Here is a 13,911-nt window from a genome sequence, read left to right on the forward strand (position 1 = left end):
GGGGTGTTGTCGTGTACTAAAACCCTCTCCCACTGACTATGGATGAAGGTTATCCCTGAAACAACCTGTTTGCGCTTTGTTTTACACGCTAGTTCAACCTGGCTGTTAAAAAAACTCAAAAGAAACACTTTCTGAAATAATCGGTTTTCTGTTTCTTATTTCTGTTATCTCCTGTAATAAATGTAGAAATCGAACCAGGATTTAAAAATTTTGACTCTCTCATTTTCGAGATACATGGAATCAAAATATTAAATTGAATAGACAAATAAAACAAAACTTAGTGTGCCCATCGTTCGCTGCTTTTCATGTAAATGATAAGTGGTTGACTACTACAAAAAAAATTACCAGTATTCTCCTACTGACCATAATTTTTTGAAATTTCAGTGGTAAAGGCTGAGAACTGTACCTGAGGCACTCATTTCTGTGTGTTAATTGGTCCGTTTTCAGGGACATCAAGCAGATAAAAGCATATTATGTAGGCACAGGCAGCATATCACCTACTTACTAGTTTTATTGTTTACTATGAATGAATTGTTTTTAAGTTTTTAAATTACTACTGTTACCATAATGTCATACCTCTTTTATTATTTCATAGAAATGCCAGACAGATCTTTAATCTTTTATAGCAAACGCGTTGTACTTCATTGCTACGTTAATTCGCAAAAAATATTTCCGGACTAGGGTTGGTGGCACTCTGCAATACGACGGATGTCCGGCGACGATAGCGAGAAACTACCTGTAGACCAGGAGGGGGTAAGTATTGCACACTGCACCTACAAGCGTACCTTAAGCCACGACACATGGCAACAGAGTCATTTCTGTCTCAGGAATGCTGTAACAATTCTTATGTGTTTTTTGCTCATATCTATCGGCATTGATATTAAAACAGCACTCATCGCTTTCCCCATTTTCTATAATAACACAATATTTCAAACCAATGCTTCTTTTTTTTCAAAGAGGTTTATTTAAAAACAAAAAAATTAGCACTGTTGCTATCGCTAATTGATATTTCGGTATTTTTAATCAGTTATTAGAATAAATAAAAATACCAGTTATTAAAAACTAAAAACCGGCATCTGTTTTAACCGCTCGCTTTTTCCCATCCCTAGATGGACAGCTGCGTGTAAGGCTTTTTCCTTGACGGCCCCGCCTATCATCACCAGGAGGTTTCAGTACTGCTCTCATGTGGTGGTTTGCCTCTTACCATCATAATCTCTTAGCACTGCAACATGTTAGCACCATAATACACTCATCATGTGCTTGCCCGTCGATTGTTCGGTCTTTACCTTCTGTGGCGATGGTGAATTGTCACTTGCCGACTGATTGCTTTGCTCCTTTTTCCAGGGTCGTAGGGATACACCCAACATTCAGACATGGTAATTAGGCAGCGAAAGAAGTCATCTGCATTTTACTGACATAGCTGCAACGTTTCTGCTGCTACCTCGGTTTGTCGGGCTTCTTGAACGGGTGTCAGCTGCCGCAATAACCTGCTAGTGGCTGACCTTTATATGTTGAAAATGTCGTGCAAGATGTTGAAAACTGATTTTCACTTTTTCGCCTTCGCCCTGCCGAGCAGAAGTGCCTGCAGGTCTCTTGTGAGTCTCGGTTCTGCGCTGAGAGACGGTCTGTCAATTCCTTCTTCGTCTTTCAGACTTGTTTGATTACACTAGGAGCTTCTGCTCCTGTGTTCTATGAAGGCGCATTGATGCCTTACGCTTCCACCAACTCTATACGGAGTATTGTAGCGTTTTTCCCATTCAGATTTAGATAATTATTTTCCCCAGAATACTGTAGTTAACAATGGTCTCCTCCGCTGTGTTTCGTCTATTCTAGCAGAATGCTAGTGTACTGCACCGCGGAGATTTCAATGTGTATCCGAGATGCAGGAATGTACGTGCAAATAAACCCAAAATCATTACGTAACTTTTATTTTTCGAGGTGATGATTAAAATTTCATGAATAATCTACGTACACAGCGCAGCATGTGGCACAAATAGAAAACTATGCGAAAAACTTCGATGTTTGTACAGAAAATAACAGCCACTTGCATTTCACCCAAATTTCATCGCCCTCGAGAAATTGAATAAAATTTCACCTGTCAATTCAGTTTTACTCTTCGAAATGTCTCACTGAAACGCTTGTCTCATCGCGCTTTGAATCCCAAATATTTACGGACGCTTGTATTACTTGAAGGACTGCATTATTCCGACTGAGACGGTATACGAAAAGAACAGCAATTATTTAAATCAGTACTGGCCAGTGTCGGTTATAGAACCATTTTCAAATGGGCCTACAAAAAATAAATATTATTCTTTTGAAATACACAGTCTCTGAGGGAACGAGGTCGTCCTTCAAGAAATTTCCATTCATTGAGGAACCAAAAATCAAAATTTAATAGTTTAAATTACTGTTGGTTTTTGAACGAAACGAAGGGAGAAACCTTATATAACAGCTGCTACAGGTATCTCTCCGTAACTTACACTCTGCACAAACACATTATCGTATATTATATTTTTGTTTAAAGATTCTATGTGACGTCTAACATTTTCTTCTCTGCAAAATGCAGTCCTAAAAGCATTTTAACTTCCTGTTTCGTGTAACAAGCACAAATATGAGACTGGCGCAGTTATATAAAAATAATTCAAATAGTGTAATTTTCTAGCGTAGATGCTAAATCCACCGAAGAATGACCGGATCCCACACGCGTCGATAACAATATTTAACTATGTTTCTGGAGCAACAAATGAGGCTTGACTTTTAAAGATGAGTTTCCATTTTTTTGTCATATTTAATACATATTGGCGATCACGGCCCCCGAATATTCTCCCATATTTAAACCCATTTTGCTTTAAATTGCACCCAGTTCTAGTCAAAATACACACTATATTTTCTCAGTGTGGCATACGAGTACTTCCCGAAACTCCCTTTGGGACTATTCTTTGTTGTACTGGCCGCGATAAGGCTGCACATGGTTTATGGAACTGTTGCAGTGTCGTAGTGGTCTCTTCTAGACATGAACATTTGATTTTTATGTTCGGTAACTTAGATGACAGGAGTGTAGAAGTAATTAAAACCACAAACCAAACAATTTTACTGCAAGGAGTAAATACTTTTGTCGTATGATTACAGATTACAAATAAGTTTTTATTCGGTATTTCCGATTAACTGTGAGCGGAGATGAAATGAGGTGGTTTTTGGACACATGGCTTAGTGTAACAGACAGTAAGTATCCGCTTTGCTATGGTGAGCTCTTACCGCTTTTCCTAATCTGGAAATCTCTCCTTTTAATATCTTTCTTTATAAGCGTCTGTTACGACAATGCTGTGAATTCTTGGAAATTAAACACATTTTTAACAGAATATTACTTATCCGTATTAGTTTATTCGTAATCGACAATCTCACTTCCGTAAATAACCTTTTTTCTATTTTTAATGCAGACGGAACACTTCTACCAAGCGCTGTCAATTATGTGAGTAAGGAATTGTCTAAGCGAACAAGTGCGATTGAAATGTTTGCAGCTAATGGGGATATTTTCAAAGTTTTCCAAAAGAAATTCCCATGTTTCTCTTTCTTTCAAATGTCACTAACAAAAAGTATAACGTCTTTTTCAATGAAAATCAAATAATGACGAATGTGCAAGCAAGCACTGCAAGTTAATTGATAATAAATAATTATACTCTCAACATTCAAGTTCTGTTTTGGTTTAATAACGCAACTAACAATATTTTCCCAAGAGATAAGGCATTAAATTCATGTACTCCAAGTGGACAAATTATTATTTTTCAGGATGTAACTTTGTTCTTGTTGGCGTGTGAGAAGCAGAACTTACCTGAAATTTATTGTCGTGCGTTCTCGTTGTTCGACAACCCATCTGTTTATCGAACTGTAGCGAGAATTTGATGGATCCGTCAACTGACAATTTTTTTTGTTTTGATGACTACACATCTTCATGTGACATTCATCACAGATTTTAGTCGTAAAATAAAGAAAACTTGTATAGCGCACGATTATCATTGAACTAAAACGCCGCTTATCGTCACTGCATGCTCTAAGAGGCGGATAGAGCGTTTATAACTGACTTACGTTCTGGTTGTGTTATTAACAAACAAAAATAAACTAAAAAATGTATGACATGTATCACACAAAAATTAATAAAATGTTTTACTCTTTTTCAGTATGTAATTCCTCGTATGTTCCATGGCGATCCATCGTCATGACCTAAATACGATTTTTCTCGGAAATTACGGAAAATTTTAATCCACTGTTTCACATAATACATAAAAGTATGCTACCTTTCTATTCCAGAGTGACAGTGTTGGAGCGGATCATCATCCCTGGTACACTTGTCTGTTAGCAGGTAATCCGAAAAATGGTGCCGCAACTAGCACTGCTCCATCTTTGCACGGCCGCTTACAGGATTACACATACCAATATCTTACATCAGGATGAAAATGTGACCATTTCTGTGTATGTACTGTGTATCCGGTCGCTATGAGAGGCTTTGTCACGTCTGAATACAGCATAATAGCAAAGACAGCACTGCACAATAGCGCAATTAACCTCGGCTTCAAGCTTTCATCAGATGTGACCTCGAATCATACAGTCTTCTTGGCTATTCTGTGGTTAGTTTGAGTCCAGATAAATATGTGATAACACTCCGCTTGTTGCAACACTTAGCATTGCCAAATAATGGTTATGGAATTCATGGGTTTGACTTACTGGGCAGTAGACATCGTTTATGGTTCCATAGTGGATCTAGCTTTTCTCTAATTCTTCTTGAACCAGTATATAGTAAAGCAAATAATACACTTTATCAGTAACTTTCTCCTTTTCCCATCTTGTCCTAAAGCCAAACTGAGAAAGTCACGTACTTCTAAAAGTTCCCGCTGAAGCACCTGCGATTCCTGTTAATTTCTGTTACAGTATTGTTTCTAAGAACTGTCTCATCAAGGGAAATAACACCCCACGTAATTAACTGTGCGTTGCTGGCTTTTGCTGTTTAACGACAAATTTTTCTGTAACAAGTCTCATTCAGAAATTCGATTTGGACAAATCATTGTTCTTCGCTCAGCCACTGCATAATCGATAAAGAGTACATAATTTAATTACTGAAATTACCAGTTTCTATGTTAAATTAAACCGTTGGATAAATTAAGTTCGTTCATACTATGGTACATCGTTCTAGAAGCAGAGCTGAGAGGCATCATATTTTGTTTTAACAAGATACTCCACTGACACTGTTGTTTTATTTACGCACTTTTTCACACATGAGACGTACGCAAAAGTTTTCTGTGCTAAAGCTACAAACGTTACCTTGGGATAAGTAGTAGATGAGTTTTGATACTTAAGCAGCAAACTAACTGATGATGATGGAAGTAGAGAGGATACAAAATGTGGACTGCTAATCAAACAAAGAAGTTATGAAAAAGGGCAATTTGTGAACATCTAATATAAATTTAAGTGTTAAAGGAATCTTTTCTGAAGATATATGAATGGAGTGTAGCCTTTTACGAAAGAGAGTGGTGAGTGATGAGCAGTTCAGGCAACAAGAGTGTAGAAGCTTTTGAAATATGGTGCTACAGAAGAATTCTGGAGGTTATAAATGGGTAGATCGAATAGGTAATAAGAACGTACCGATTCTAATTCTGGTGAAAACAAATTTATCGCACAATTTGATTAAAAGAAGAGATTCGGGACGCGTCCTGAGGCACCAAAGTATCGTCAATTTAGTAATGGAGGAAAGTTTGGGGGGTGGGGGGAGGGGGTAAAAATTGTAAATAGAGATCTAGGTACAAATAGAGCAAACAGGTTCAAACAGATTTATGTTGCAGCAGTTATCCGGAGGTGAAGATGTTGGCACAGGATGGACTTGTTTGGAGAGCAGCATGAAAAAAGTCTTCGGACTGAGGATCCGCGACCGCTACGGTCGCAGGTTCGAATCCTGCCTCGGGCATGGATGTGTGTGATGTCCTTCGGTTAGTTAGGTTTAAGTAGTTCTAAGTTCTAGGGGATTGGTGACCTCAGAAGTTAAGTCCCATAGTGCTCAGAGCCATTTGAACCATTTGAACTGAGGATCACAACAACAACAACAGTTCCACACATTCGAAAAAAGTAGTGTCTTGTGATGATGAAGCTAATTAGCAATCTATAAGATTTAAAAATATATATATTCAGAAGCACTATTTCTAAATGTGACACTTACATATGTATAATCTCTTTCATCAAACTGACCATATTTTACCTAGAGCATTATGTTGGAAAATTCTCTGATGATCATTACTTTACATAATATCATCATAGAGACGGTGCAGTCTTCAAACACGTCATTACGAACATAACTTCGATGCAAATATTTTGTATTATTTCTTTATATCCACGGCTTGACTGTGTTATATCATGTACTGGGGGTTACAATACGATGACGAATGTACCAACCGGTTGCCAAAAATTAATGTATAAATGCTACTACAGCTGTTCTTACGGCACAGTTAATTTGCAGTAATGTTGAGGAGGCCGACAGAAAAAAGCAAAACGTCTTTCTTTCGCAATCGGTGTTAAGAAAACTGTGATGTTTGTAACACTGAATACTCGAAAAACACAGCGGATTTGAGAATTATAAGACGACTTTGTATCCCAAAAGCAGAGCGTTTCAGTTCATAATATGCGAAATACGTCGACACTCGAGGGAAATGTTCTTGTATGTGCTTGATAAACCACGAGAGGTAGAGCTTCAAATGCCGCCGCGGTATGTTCCGACAAGTGTACTACTAACACGAAATAATTTTAGGGCGTGAATTTGCTGCTACATTCCCGGCCGTGGCGAAACCCTGAAGTGCTTGCTGGAAGTGAGCTTCCTAGCTAGCCGCTCGCCATTCTCGTGTTTGTTTACGAGAAATTCCTCGGATCTGTAGATGTGGCTTCGCATACACGTTGCTTACAATTTCTGTATTTTAAAGCGAACAATGAGGCTCTCAGAAGAGACAAATATAGCTTTCCCGTCGCGAATATGAATAAGGAGTAACACGCATGAGTGGAGAATCTAAATTTGGGTTCACATTTTTAGTATCGTTAATATATGCACTTGACCGCCACGTTGTGTCCATAAATTTAGCAGAATATTAAGGGAGATTAATAAGTGAACGCGACTGCAAAGGCGATAGTTCTCGTGTAAAGGAAAAGTAGCACATAAAACAGAAATTTAACATTTGCGTATCTCAAAGTCATCGTTGTGGGCTGGATGAAAAGGCATGATTTTCCCGTCAATACTTGGTGGAAATTATGGGTGTAACGTATAGGGATAGAAGCCTTTATACGGACTACATCTTACTCAGTTTGAACAAGTAACTTACCCTGTATTGAAGGAAATGTAAAAACGATCAGCAGTTTTCAGATTCTTCAGAGTCAGCCAGAATAACATTATCAACGCGTTTTACTCAGTGAAAGTGATACAGTTTTGATCTGTGCAGAGAAAATTTTAACTCCGAAAGATTTTTGTGTCCCATGTATAATTCGTATTTTAAAAGTCATTATTGTCATTACTTCTTGCATTGTATTAGAGACAAGTGAACTGTGAACACTGGGGTACTTGTTTACAATGCTGTGCTATCTCCTTCGTTGTAGAAAACACAAATAGCGTAATTTTGCCATTGTCTTATATAGAACTTCAGCAAGAACGCCACTTTCTGTAAGCACTTAACAAAATCTCATTGCCATTGAATGTTAGGCTTTCTCTAATCAAAATTTGGCAGCCTTTTGTTTGCAGAAAAAGAATGAACCCCAATAAATGTAGACATCGACATACACTGCAATATGTGTAATAGACCTCTTCCATAAGAGAATTAATGGTTAAAACACGTTGCGCATAAGACAGAACTAAATTACTTTGAGTATCAATTTACGATTTAATGGGAACCATCATCAATGCCTTCGTATTTCACATTAAAAACCCACCAACCTGTCCCAAATGTGTGTTTCGTCATTATGACGCCGGCGTTAACGGAGACTTGCACCCAGTTAAATACATGGTATGTTAGTGGGCTTTCATTCATTTTCACAACTCGCGAGAATCTTAAGGAATACGAAAATTTACACTCCTATAATGTTAGTACCGCTGTGTAAGCAGAGAACAAACGTAAAATTTAGAATGTGAAACTTCGCTTACTATATAAATATTGAATTCAGTAGTAATAGTATCTGGACGCGATATCATCCCATTCTAAGTTGCCCGAAATTCTTGCTTTTTCCATCTTAGAATCCACAAGCTCTTCGGCATCAGACTTGCACGCTACCCGTCAATTAATACAAACTGATGGTTTTCTTTGCCTGATCCGAAATGAAAACTAATTTTTAAAACAATAAGAAATAGTATTCTATTGCTCTGTTTAGTTGGTACATATTAGAAAATTGCAGCGCCATCACCAAAAAAATATAGTTCCGGCTTTTCCTAAAATTTGACTAATCAAGATGACTTCCTTTCTGTAAACTTTTATTCTTTCTTTTCTTTTAATCTTAATTTTGCGAAATTAAAAACAGTTTTTTATTAATTTTACACTAGTTTGAGTTTATCACATCTGCTCTGCAAAATATTTTGGTAAGATTTTAAAATTTCGTACTTATTGTTGTGTAGTGCGGTATACACATTTCTCGTTCTTTTTCTAACACCATGTGGCATTCCTTTATAATGAACTGTTTGATCTGAGTTCGTTTTGCAGAATTTCTTTTATCAGCGAATCTATAGCTCACCCTCGCTTCCTATGTTTATACTGGTTTGTAAGTGGCATACCCAATTCCCACAGTTCTTTATTAATACCTAATAATGCATTAGCGTTGATTCTTCAAAAATTATTCAATGTATGTCCCAAAGCTGATGATACTATTTTCACTTTGGCTATACGTAAACAACAGAGAGAAGTAGAGAAAACGAAGTAGAAGAATAATTAGAAAAAGACGTTTCTTCTTATAAAACAATTATCCAAAACCCTAAAAAACTTCATAGATGGAATTCCATAGGTAGGAAAAACAACACACTTTTTTTTGGAGCCGGCCGCTGTGGCCGAGCGGCTGTAGGCGGTTCAGTCCGGAACCGCGCTGCTGCTACGATCGCAGGTTCAAATCCTGCCTCGGGCATGGATGTGTGTGATGTCCTTAAGTTAGTTAGGTTTAAGTAGTTCTGTCTTGGGAACTGATGACCTCAGATGTTAAGTCCCATAGTGCTTGGAGCCATTTTAATTTTTTTGTTTGGATATTTCTGTAGTTATTTTGGCGTCCCTGCTCACTATATTTAAAATCTTCCAGCAGGAATGGACGTGCAAGAGGTTCCAGATTCCTAAATGTGATGAACTGTAAGCGCAGAAGTGTACTGACAAGTTTCGTTTCGCTCATGCTATATTTAGCGCCTGAGAATTATTGTAGACAAACAGAATATGCACTACTGCTCCGTAATAAAAAGTGTTACTAAAATATTAGACAAATTAGTAAAATAGCACATGAGATTGTGCTTTCTGCCATTTTTCATATAATATAGAGTTTCTTGAAAGGTTCACGGGCGTAGCGTTAGACGGTGTTGTCAAGAGTGTGCACTATTTCCACGAGACCTTTGCTGATAATCTTCAGATGAGACTGTGGCTTGCTGCTGCGGCTCGCCAAGTTATGGGCTGGTTCGTATTTCCAGCGAACCGACCCACAAATTAGCGAGCCACAGCAGTAAGTGATAATCGCACATGAGTATGACGAGCAGCTATCTCGGGGATAGATTGTGCAGTTTTGACAATACCATCCGACACGACGCCCATGAATCTTATAAGCAGTTTGTACGTCACTAAAGCCTCAGACCACACAATATGAATCTTTGTGACGTCAACACGAGCAGTGCTTAAATTTATCCCACCTGCACGTGAGTTAGACTTGAGGAAGCATGGTTGCAGAATACAGCCCTACATCGATCACAGCATACTTAATAACAATGTCCGAAGCAAGAACTTTATATTTGTGGCACAATCACGGACCAACTGAAACAATTTTGTTGATAATAACACAAGTGCAAAGATTGTTTGCGAAGAAATAGTGACAGGCAGTCCTAGATCGATCACGAAAGCATGCGAAGTGAACAGTTACTTGTTTTCCTCTGTGTGACAACGATGCAGAGCTAAAATTTTGGAAACTGGAACACATACACAAACGCGTTAGCTATTGATTCTGCACCATCGCACCAGCACAGCGAAGAAATACAGGGAGAAATAATTAATAGAACAAGTGCCCTCTGTCACTGTTTACACTGTGAATTGTTATGCATAACTGTAAATATAAATACGAATAAGTACATTAATTGAAACTCAATTAAAACAGCAAGGATCAGAAATATATTTCATCTGTTTCTATACTGACATTTACGTATATTGTAGAATCCAAGTAGAAAGAGGTAAATTTTATTTTTATCACGTTGCATAAAATTTAGCCACCAAGATGTTTTGTGATGTAAAACAAATACGGCAGTAGCTATCTAACTCGTTTTTGTTCCACAATTTTTATTAGCTGGGGCTCAAAACTCTTTTTCATATTCACTACGAATTGCTGTGAAATTAATAATAGTAAATTTGACACCTTAAGCAGAAACAACGATTTTTAATAATTACGTGAGAACTGTGGACCCATCCGACATCAAATTATTGGTTTCATTGACAAGTGAGGTAAAGTGTAAACTGATATCAGTAGAAATCTGTCTTCTTACATTTTCTACACATATCATCTCTCATTTCAGTCAAAGGAATTTTCACTTCCTCTGTTACAGAACAAAATATTTTACTTTACGTTCAAAGAGACTCTTGTTCATTTTATTTCTTGTGTTTTTAATTCTACATTCAAGTTTGGTTATTCTGTTCTAAGAATATTTCTGGAAGTATCTCTAGTAACGAAAAAAAATAATTTAAAGCTTTTCTAAGGTCAGCTATTATAGCTAATGTGATCTAATCTCTACCAGTGAAAACATTAATATTTTATATCAAAATTTTTATTTACTTCTTTCATTTAGTGTATACTGTGAGCGATTCGTTTTAACACAGAGTGAATGGCAATAATAATACTGTATGATTGGCATACTGGGGAGAAGGCCGTGCATGTGACGGAACAATGTCAGATAAACAAAGAAATCAGCAAAAAATATGACGTGCATGAAGTCATGCAGCGTAGTTCTTTGTGTTATCATCTTATTATTTCTATTTTCACACTGATGATTATAAGCAAACACCCCTTAACAGTGTTAGCCATTTGGTTGCCCGTACAAACTGTGTGACATGCTGTACCACTCACCTATCCAACCTGAAAACCATAAAAGGTGAGACAAATATTCGGAAAGAATTTAAAAATTCATAGCACTTCGTAAGTTTTATTTTTTAACAGTAAATACACTTTATCATATCCACTCCGGGATACTGTTGCCACTTGGAGTATGTGCATGGCGTGTTGTCGATGGGTAATCCATATTTTGGCAGCCGCAGCGCTTTCATTTTGGCTTCGCGAGTACCCGTGGCGCGAGCAGAAACCTGGAGCAAATACAAACAAATAACGTATCAGAAATCAGGTGGAATGAACGCTCTAATGAACGATAAGGCTACAATCATTACTCTGATTTATTCAATAGACAGCTTTAATCGCACTTTGGTAAAACGGGACATATATTTTCTCTAAGATCCTTCTCTTTGCTGTATACTCTTAGCCCAATACGAAATCAGTCACAATATTTAAATCAATAAAATTTAATCGCAGTTGAGTGCTGTTCGACAAGCGTAACATATTTAATCTCCACCAGAAATGGGTAACGTTTCACAGCACAATAAACTACGTGTAGAAACAGCTAAGTCGTAACCGTGGCCGTTCGTTTATTTATTTATTGTTTAAGAATAGTATCTTGAGGAACAAACTCTGTAATGTATAATGTGCATACAGTCACTTGCTACGTAGTAGCGACAGCAAATTCAGAACAAAAAAGTCATTTTTAAGGAGAAAATTCTGAGTTTCTAACCGAATTAACAACCTTTTAACTCAATTAATTAATTACTAATTAAATTATCTATTAAAGGAGCAGTCGGAATACATTTATTTAACATCAGTACTACTTGAAATGTAAAATTTTTCTGACGCTTGTTAGGGAAGATTAAATAACCAGTTGTTACATGGTATTTATAATGATATTAGTCACCGAGACAAAACTGTTATTATACAAATAATTCAAGTATTACTTTCTTATCTATCATGTTTCAAAAGGCATCATTATAGCACTCATAACATACTTTTATTTGTTGGCTGCAACAGGTTCCGCAGTCACCAAAATTTGCAGGTGCATATCCAGTCAGGGGCGACAGTTTGTTTCTGTCTATTTTGCCCCACCCCCACCCCCATAAAAAAAACAGATACAACTTTCCACCATCTCAAATCTGAACGTGTCACGGATGTGTAAGATTTTCATTATAATTACAGTCGAATGTATGAAATGTTTCCAAATAACTCGTATTTTAATGTTGTAATAATAATTTGTTTATATCAACGACTAGTAAATTGCTTTAGAATAACGTCCCAGAAATCACAGTTCAGGAAAATATTGCTTTTAAAAAGCGTACATACAAATATTTGAGAAAGTACACCTCTCACGCCATTACTTTAAGAACCACAATAGCAACAAACTTTGACAACTTGGATAACTTTATAATTTACGCAATATAAGTTGAAATGTATACTCACCGTTGTCAGTATTTCACTAAGCACAACAATTGTGAAAACCGCTGCAAACTATGGCTGACACATTTGTTAATGAGGGAACGCTATTTTCCTGAGTAGTCTCTGCCTATGCTCCGGAAGCCACTTTTCTTTTCCCTGGTGGAGGGTCTGTCTTCACTTACTCATCGCCTGTCGTTTTCCAGCTTTACATACGGAGTCACTAACTGTGTCGGATTTATTGTTGACAGAAGCTAGGTCGTCCTTCGCATATGCGCTTTTACTAGGCTGGAATGTTACCGCTTAGGCCGCAAGCCCATGTACGTGAACAGATCCTCACGCAAGTAACAGAAAAGTGCGCTATATTGAACGTTGATTTTAAGTTCAAAATGGTTCAAATGGCTCTGAGCACTATGGGACTTAACTGCTGAGGTCATCAGTCCCCTAGAACTTAGAACTACTTAAACCTAACTAACCTAAGGACATCACACACATCCATGCCCGAGGAAGGATTCGAACCTGCGACCGTAGCGGTCGCGCGGTTCCAGACTGTAGCGCCTAGAACCGCTCGGCCACTACGGTCGGCTGCTTTTAAGTTTCAGAATTTCTAACCATTTGCTAGAATCTGAATTCGCATACTGTTTATCCTCCGACCGTTAACTGTGAAATTTGGAAATTAATATATGTACTGATATAAATGCTTCCACAATAAACCTGGGAGAGGAGCGAGGGAGGGGGGGGGAGTATGACCCTCATGACCTTCTACTCCCCCCCCCCCTCTAAACGCCCCTTGGACAAATTGTCTCAATGATAATATCGTACCACTTGGCTTTGTTTTATTTCATTTACGGAACTAAAGTTCTGTACGTTAAGTCCTTTTAGATGTATGCATTAGTACAGGACATCAGAATGGCCATTCTTGCCACATGTTTGGTCGACCTCCTCGGATGACACTATTATATGTGTAATCTGATGAGGTTTTGGAGCACTACTGCCATTGTGATGGGTTGTGATTATGCATACCTTTGAAAATTGTTCAATGATCGAAATAAAATGAACGCAAGTTTTAGTTTCTCTCATACAAACATTGTTGTAAAATGTAATCATGTATGTTTTCCATTCAAACATAAAGAAGATGTTTAGAGTCGTATGGAGTAGGTCGCGTGGCAACATTTGTAATTTTCGGTCAATATACCATCAGCTTCT

This window comes from Schistocerca cancellata, chromosome 4, assembly GCF_023864275.1.
Source record: "Schistocerca cancellata isolate TAMUIC-IGC-003103 chromosome 4, iqSchCanc2.1, whole genome shotgun sequence".
In the NCBI taxonomy this organism is placed as follows: Eukaryota; Metazoa; Arthropoda; class Insecta; order Orthoptera; family Acrididae; genus Schistocerca; species Schistocerca cancellata.